Source organism: Saccostrea cucullata, unplaced genomic scaffold (genome assembly GCF_032062105.1).
Source record: "Saccostrea cucullata isolate Sc308-1 unplaced genomic scaffold, CSIRO_AGI_Scuc_v1 ctg12795, whole genome shotgun sequence".
Classification (NCBI taxonomy): Eukaryota; Metazoa; Mollusca; class Bivalvia; order Ostreida; family Ostreidae; genus Saccostrea; species Saccostrea cuccullata.
This window is the reverse complement of record NW_026930971.1, coordinates 3,382-11,193: the sequence shown is the minus strand read 5'-3', so window position 1 is coordinate 11,193 and position 7,812 is coordinate 3,382. Positions and strand designations below refer to the sequence as shown.

The following is a 7,812-nucleotide window of genomic DNA, read 5'->3' as shown; positions in this document are numbered from 1 at the left end:
TCTAGTTCCGCTAGATTCTGCTGCTGGAAAAGCTGTCTCACACTCCGGTCTATCTTCTTCCATACAAGTAAGTTATGGTTGAGATTAGGATGACAAGGGGGCTTACCGAAAGTGCCTGTGCCTTGCTGACAACAGTTACATAATGTCTCGTTACATGAATTCAACACTCGTCCAGTTTGACATTGAGGGGAGGGCACTTCCGGTTCCGGTTCCATTGATTTTTTCCGAATAAACTCTAGGATGAGTTTGTTGTGTTTGTTGAAATTCTAGCGATTTCTAATGATTAAAAGGAATTCAGGTATGCTTTGTAGGTTTTTCGGGCGTGAATTATAAAGGTTTTAAGTAAAATAAAGTCATACAGTGAAAGGAAACAGAGCTCTCGTTAACTATAGAGTAAAAGAAACATTTATAAAAAGTGGTCAATTTAGTATATTTAGAGCACATATCCATTGCTTATCTCACCTCCTGAATATTGGGACTGACAGTCCTAGCTTAAGTACACCATTGGCTGTTACATTTCACACCCCAGTCAATCAGACACACATCTGTAAAACAGAAAAGATGTCTATAAATTGAAGCAATTTTCTATTTTTCTTTCAAACTTTTCAAATAGAATGATTAATCTAGCATAGGTTTTGCTTGTGTGGTAAAGTGTAAATATTTAAAAAGAGTGTATAGTTTTAGTATTTTAGAATTTTTCATTTATTTGACATGCATATTATTATTTTTGTCTGCTAAATAATTTTGATATGATTATTTCCAGGAATTTATTTAATTTAACTTATTTATATTTCAGCAGTGTATTATTTATTTAAGGTATATTATACTTTAGAAGCTATAGAGTTATTTACAAATTAATGAAGAATTATTAGATATGTCTTCCCTTATACTTACTTATAGCTATAAACTTTGAGAGCTCAGTGACCTATTAAGTGACCCGACAATGAGATTTCATTGGTCGACATTTTGGAGGGAAATCTCTTTGTGGGTAGATTTATTTTTGGGTAGAACTGGTCATACCAGTCTTTGTGTCCAAGAGGACAATGTGTATTTTTTGGTAATTCCCTGAGTTTACTATTTTGGGTGTTCAGTTGTTCACTACATCTATATTTTCATCGAGGGTGTAATTCAAGGATCTCAGGTCTGTTGTTATATTATTTTCTATGATTGTGATTTTGATTTTGTGTGAAAGTGAGTGAAAAAGGTGTTAGAATGGTGAGTGAAAGTTTGAGAGTTTGTGTACTTGTGTAAATGAGAAACATAAATATTTTATATGACATTTCATCAGATTCAGTCAAGGCCATCTGCAACTCTAGGATTTCTGGTCCTTACATAGAAAACTTGTCAACAACAATAAATATGGAAGATGAAGGAACAATTACATTAGACAAAGAGATCATAGATTGGACAAAAGCACAGAACGTAGACCCGGAATTACACATTATCATCAATTTTGTTAAGTTAGGCAGAAAACCAACAGTTGCAGACATTGGACCATCACCTTACATCAGATAATTTCATCACCTCAAATTGCTGAATGACATACTGTACAGAGAAGTCATCTACAATGAGGAAATCAAGAAACAGCTAGTTCGACCATCAGATTATATAAATACAGTCTTGAGAGCATTACACAATGATATGGGCCACCCTGGAAAAGATAGAACATTGTCACTAATACGAGAGAGATTTTACTGGCCAGGAATAGACAGAGATGTAGAGGATTACTTACGTTCATGTTGGAGATGCGTTAAAAGAAAAACACCAGTGAATCAAAGAGCTCCACTTATAAACATCGAGACATATTTTCCTTTACAACTTGTGTGTATGGATTTCCTGAGCCTGGAAAAAACTAAAGGAGGACAGGAGAACATACTCATCATTACAGACCATTCTACTTGCTATGCTCAAGCCATTCCAACTCACAATCGGACGGCCAAAACAACAGCAAGAGCCTTATTTGAAAACTTTATAGGGCATTATGGGATACCAGAAAGAATACACTCGGATCAAGGGACCAATTTCGAAAGTGCCATTATTAAAGAACTTTGTATATTAACAGGAATGAAGAAATCTAGGACAACCAGTTACCATCCAATGGGAAATGGCATGTGCGAAAGATTTAACAGAACACTTTTAAATATGTTAGGAACTTTGGAGAAAGAGAAGAAAAATGATTGGAAGTCGTATGTACATCGCTTGTCCATGCCTACAATTGTACCAAACATGAAACAACAGGAGTATCACCATATTTTCTAATGTTTGAAAGGAATCGGAGATTACCAATAGATATTGCATTTGGAATTAGAAAAGAGAATCAGTATTGCAAGACGAAGTACATCAGTGAATTGAGGGAAAGGCTTACGAGTGCATACGAATTAGCAGAGAAGAATGTAAAGGAGGCACAAAAGAGACAAAAGACAACATATGACAGTAAGGCTAGAGGAATATCTTTACAAATAGGAGACAGAGTTTTAGTAAAAATTTTAGCATTCGAGGGAAAACACAAAATTTCAGACAAATGGGAGGATACACCATATATAATAATTGACCAACCCAACAAAGACATTCCAGTATTCACAGTTATGAGAGAAGATGGATTAGGAAGGAAAAGAAACTTACACCGGATTTTACTGTTACCCATTGGTTTTTTAGCCGAGTCCACAGATTTTCCACCGCAGGACACAAAACCCATCCCTAAGCCAAGAACCAGGCTGACAAGAAAGAAAGAGATCACAGAAAGAGAGAATTTAGTGACTGATTCCCAGTCTAATTATGATTCTTCTTCTGACGATGAGACATATGAGATTAAAACAGTCAAGACAAAAAAATTTTCAAGAAGGATGAGAAGGATAATGCTGATCAGCAGGTTGTACCAGAACAACACCAGGTTATACCAGAGAAACCACAGGTTATACCAGAGAAACCACATGTTATACTGGAGAAACCTCAGGTTATACCGGAGAATGAGGAAATTGTGCAAGAAAATCAGGAAGTGGTACAAGAGAACAAAGAAACCAAAGAGACAGAAACAGCAGATGTTCAGGAAGAGGTATCCTTACCTGAAACATCAGTACCAGTACCATTGAGAAGATCACAGAGGGTAAGAAAACCACCAGAGTGGTATTCTTCAGGTAAGTATATCACAAAGGCAATGGTGCAGTCACCATGGGAAGAGAAAATCAATTGTATACAAAGTCTTGTTTCCAATACGGATTTATTTTCAAGGATGGAGAAAGATGTCGCAGCAACGATTCTTAACATCATCCACCATGGTTAGCATGACGAGGACGGACGTCATTTTCCACCTAGGGGGAATATGTGGTAAAGTGTAAATATTTAAAAGGAGTGTATAGTTTTAGTATTTTAGAATTTTTCATTTATTTGACATGCACATTATAATTTTTGTCTGTTAAATAATTTTGATATGATTATTTCCAGGAATTTATTTAATTTAACTTATTTATATTTCAGCAGTTTATTATTTATTTAAGGTATATTATACTTTAGAACCTTTAGAGTTATTTAGAAATTAATTAAGAATTAATAGATATAAGTCTTCCCTTATACTTACTTATAGCTATAAACTTTGAGAGCTCAGTGACCTATTAAGTGACCCGACAATGAGATTTCATTGGTCGACATTTTGGAGGGAAATCTCTTTGTGGGTAGATTTATTTTTGGGTAGAACTGGTCATACCAGTCTTTGTGTCCAAGAGGACAATGTGTATTTTTTGGTAATTCCCTGAGTTTACTATTTTGGGTGTTCAGTTGTTCACTACATCTATATTTTCATCGAGGGTGTAATTCAAGGATCTCAGGTCTGTTGTTATATTATTTTGTATGATTGTGATTTTGATTTTGTGTGAAAGTGAGTGAAAAAGGTGTTAGAATGGTGAGTGAAAGTTTGAGAGTTTGTGTACCTGTGTAAATGAGAAACATAAATATTTTATATGACATTTCACTCTGTTTCAGTCATGAAAGTGTATATATGTAGGACTGAGTGAAATGAATAAATAAGTGTAAAGTTGTAAAACTAGTTTTATAAATAACTTGTATAATTATAATGCTATTTATCATAAAAAAGGGATTTTATCTTTTAACGTACAATAAATTTTATATAAAATAATGACTGAATCAGAGTGAAATGTCATATAAAATATTTATGTTTCTCATTTACACAGGTACACAAACTCTCAAACTTTCACTCACCATTCTAACACCTTTTTCACTCACTTTCACACAAAATCAAAATCACAATCATACAGAATAATATAACAACAGACCTGAGATCCTTGAAATACACCCTCGATGAAAATATAGATGTAGTGAACAACTGAACACCCAACATAGTAAACTCAGGGAATTACCAAAAAATACACATTGTCCTCTTGGACACAAAGACTGGTATGACCAGTTCTACCCAAAAATAAATCTACCCACAAAGAGATTTCCCTCCAAAATGTCGACCAATGAAATCTCATTGTCGGGTCACTTAATAGGTCACTGAGCTCTCAAAGTTTATAGCTATAAGTAAGTATAAGGGAAAACTTATATCTAATAATTTTTAATTAATTTCTAAATAACTCTAAAGCTTCTAAAGTATAATATACCTTAAATAAATAATAAACTGCTGAAATATAAATAAGTTAGATTAAATAAATTCCTGGAAATAATCATATCAAAATTATTTAGCAGACAAAAATAATAATATGCATGTCAAATAAATGAAAAATTCTAAAATACTAAAACTATACACTCTTTTTAAATATTTACACTTTACCACATATTTTTTTTATGTAGAAGTGTAAGATACTTGGCATCCTACTAGCTTGGGCTAGTGGGTTAACCCTTTAGCTCAATCGGTAGAGCACTGGACTGGCATGTCAGAGGTCTCGGGTTCGATCCCAAGCAGAGGCAATAAATTGTCTCTGTTACACTTGCTTTTCTTATTATCTCTCATAATCTCTCAAGATAGGTCATGTTAATCATTCAGGGTAGCAGGTACCCGTTTTTAATGGAAAATGAAGAAAATCAGCAGGTTTTTGTAAGAAAATGCTGAGTTATGGAAAGAGTGAAAACTAATGTAGATAAAATAATCAATGGAAGAAAGAGAATTATATGTAGTTGAAATGGACATAATATTAAAAAGAATTTTATCAGCAGTGGGTTGCTGGCATCAGAGAATCAAATACATCCCTACTGAGAATTGTGTAATTTTGTAGGGGGCTGACCTACATTTTAGCCAATATCTTTTCGTATTATTGACATGATTAATAAATTGATTAAATGCCAAGGGCAGATAAATCATATTCTCTGATTGAATACAGCACTCAATTGTAAGCAAAGTGCTTAAATAACTGCAGTTCTGAAGAAATTTATTTTCTAATTAACTATACAAAGTTCTAAATAACTTAATTATAAAGAGATTAACTAGATTTTCTAGGAAAACCATACCTTGGAACTCTTAATGAAAGCAAAGGGACCATCCTGAGAGTGACCATGTGTTGTTCATTGTAAGTGGGGAGGATTCATTAATCTCCTCCTTCTTGAGAATGCATTGCTGAAATACATTTTATTTTATCAAAACATACTGATAAATGCATGTAGTGGCTTATATTATATTTTTTTTTATAATTTACACCATCTTTTGAATTTTTTTATAAGCATTAGTGATGAAATAGCTTTAAAATAATCATGTTTAAATAGAATTTACTCAGATAATTATTTTAAAAAATATCTAAAAAATTGAAAAAAAAATAACTGCAGATAAGCATGACTCTTGTTGTTCAAATAAACCACAATTAAAAAAATTCCTTCATTATCCAGCATCATTAGAGTACAAAATTACCCCCCCCCCCTTTTCTGCAGAATTTCAAGATTGGATATGGCAAGGAGGAAGGATATTCAGACACTTTTTTCATCATTTTTTCAATAATAATTTTGCAAATTTCTTGTATTTTTAATGTATTTTCTGCTAAAATGTATTTTACAGTAATTTAAATCAAATTTCCTACTAGTAATCTCTAAGTTTTCCCCATACTATAACTTTTATATCACGCCAGCACTGATTACATGACTGAAATTGGCTTTGTTGCTGGATTAGGCCCCTTATGTAAAAACTAAGTAAGCTAATTACTTAACAGCAGTCTAATTTTTATTATAAATTATTCAATCAACGCTGATTTACAGAAATTTGAAAGAGGATTAGTCAAACTGTTCCAATGTCTGCACTCATAAAATACATGGATTTAAATGAATTTCTCAAACTGCGAGGGGGATATTGATATGTTTTGTGTATTAGCCCCTTCACGATAACTGCGGTACTACTCTTTTGCAGGGCAACATAATAACGTTTGGCGAAGTTTTTGTTGATAGATAATTAAATGACGTATATTTAACAATTACTGTTACGTCATATTTCACCAAACTATATCATTTTGCCCTGCAAAAGAGAAGTACCGCAGTTACCGTGAAACGGTCTATTGATGATGCCCATAAACATCAATATTGTATTATTTACAATATTCACAGTAAATTTCAGCATAAATATTAATTTAAAATTATTTACATGTATATTTATTGAAAATATGAGAGCTAGGGCAAAAATTTTAGCATTTTTTTACCATATGCAGTCCCCATTGTGAGCCTCAATTTACCTAAACCCTCTAATTTTTAAAGAAATAGTAAAAACTAACTAAAATATTATCTCAATGCCAAAAAAATAGGAACTCACTGCTTTTTTGGCTGTAATCATTGTTTTTCCATGAAATACATACCTATTCTATAGGACAAATTTTCCCATAGACTTCCATACAAACTTGAGCCCCTGTCACTCATACATATATTGAATTTTGGGCAAATGACCTTTTTGCCGTGAAAGTTCGAGATATTGGAAAACAAAACATGCCAGAAAAAATATAGGATCAAGGCCACAATTAAAGGGTGAAGGTCAAATGGCTAAAACGTAGCACATGTAGGAAATTCACATACCTCCCTTTCAATGATAAAATTAAAAACAGCTCACATGTTTGTGATACTCTTTTGGTATAGAATAAAAGTTTAATGTCTAAAGTTCACAATGATATGCATGAAGGTGCATTTCAAGCAAAAATTATGCATAGAAATATGTATTGAATAGAGCAGTCATTTGGTTTGTTTACACTTTTTTGGCCAAGCGAGAGCTATCCTGAGGTCATGACGTCAGAAGTTTATTAATAACAAGGGAATTCCACATTGAACACCCCTATTTCTGGATGTGAATATTTATCTGTCACATTGCTCTATCATATGGTCAAAAATATTTTGGAAATGAAGATTTTTAAAAAAGTTACAAAGAAAATAAAACACATGTTTTTACTATGTGATATACCGTCACGCGGCACTTTTACTTTCAATTTCCATTTGTTTACAACAAGGTGCGTTTGACATCAAATGAAAATCTCTAACCAAAGTGCACCCTTTCCCTCAAATTTTTACCTGTAACTCCTATATATCTTAAAGAAACCCAAGTCTTGATATGAGATTTTTATCAACTTTATTTCACTTGTCAGATACATATCAAGTCTTTTCTCTTATTGACCAATCACGCGTCAGGTAGCATTTTCTCCTCCGCACAACTTTGGGTGTCCAAAATGTCTGCCCCCATGTATTTATTGATGTAGGAGTTTTTCCTACGACCAGCTTGGGCCATTTCAACTTCACTTTCACATTGTTGTGTGGACATACGGCGCATTTTAATCAAACGTTTTCTGTGTTTCATTATCATTTTAAGATGGAGAACACATGTAAGTAAAAAATATGAAGAATACA

The 7,812-nt window shown here is 33.1% G+C and overlaps 1 long non-coding RNA gene across 1 annotated transcript; it reads right to left on the bottom strand.

Moving 5' to 3' along the window:
• Positions 1 to 468: 468 nt before the first annotated feature.
• On the bottom strand, positions 469 to 7,587 carry LOC134230790 (uncharacterized). The gene is made up of 3 exons (XR_009984421.1): positions 7,480 to 7,587; positions 5,458 to 5,563; positions 469 to 545 (listed from the first exon to the last, which is right to left on the bottom strand). It is a non-coding gene; the product is annotated as an uncharacterized LOC134230790 (long non-coding RNA).
• Positions 7,588 to 7,812: the final 225 nt, after the last annotated feature.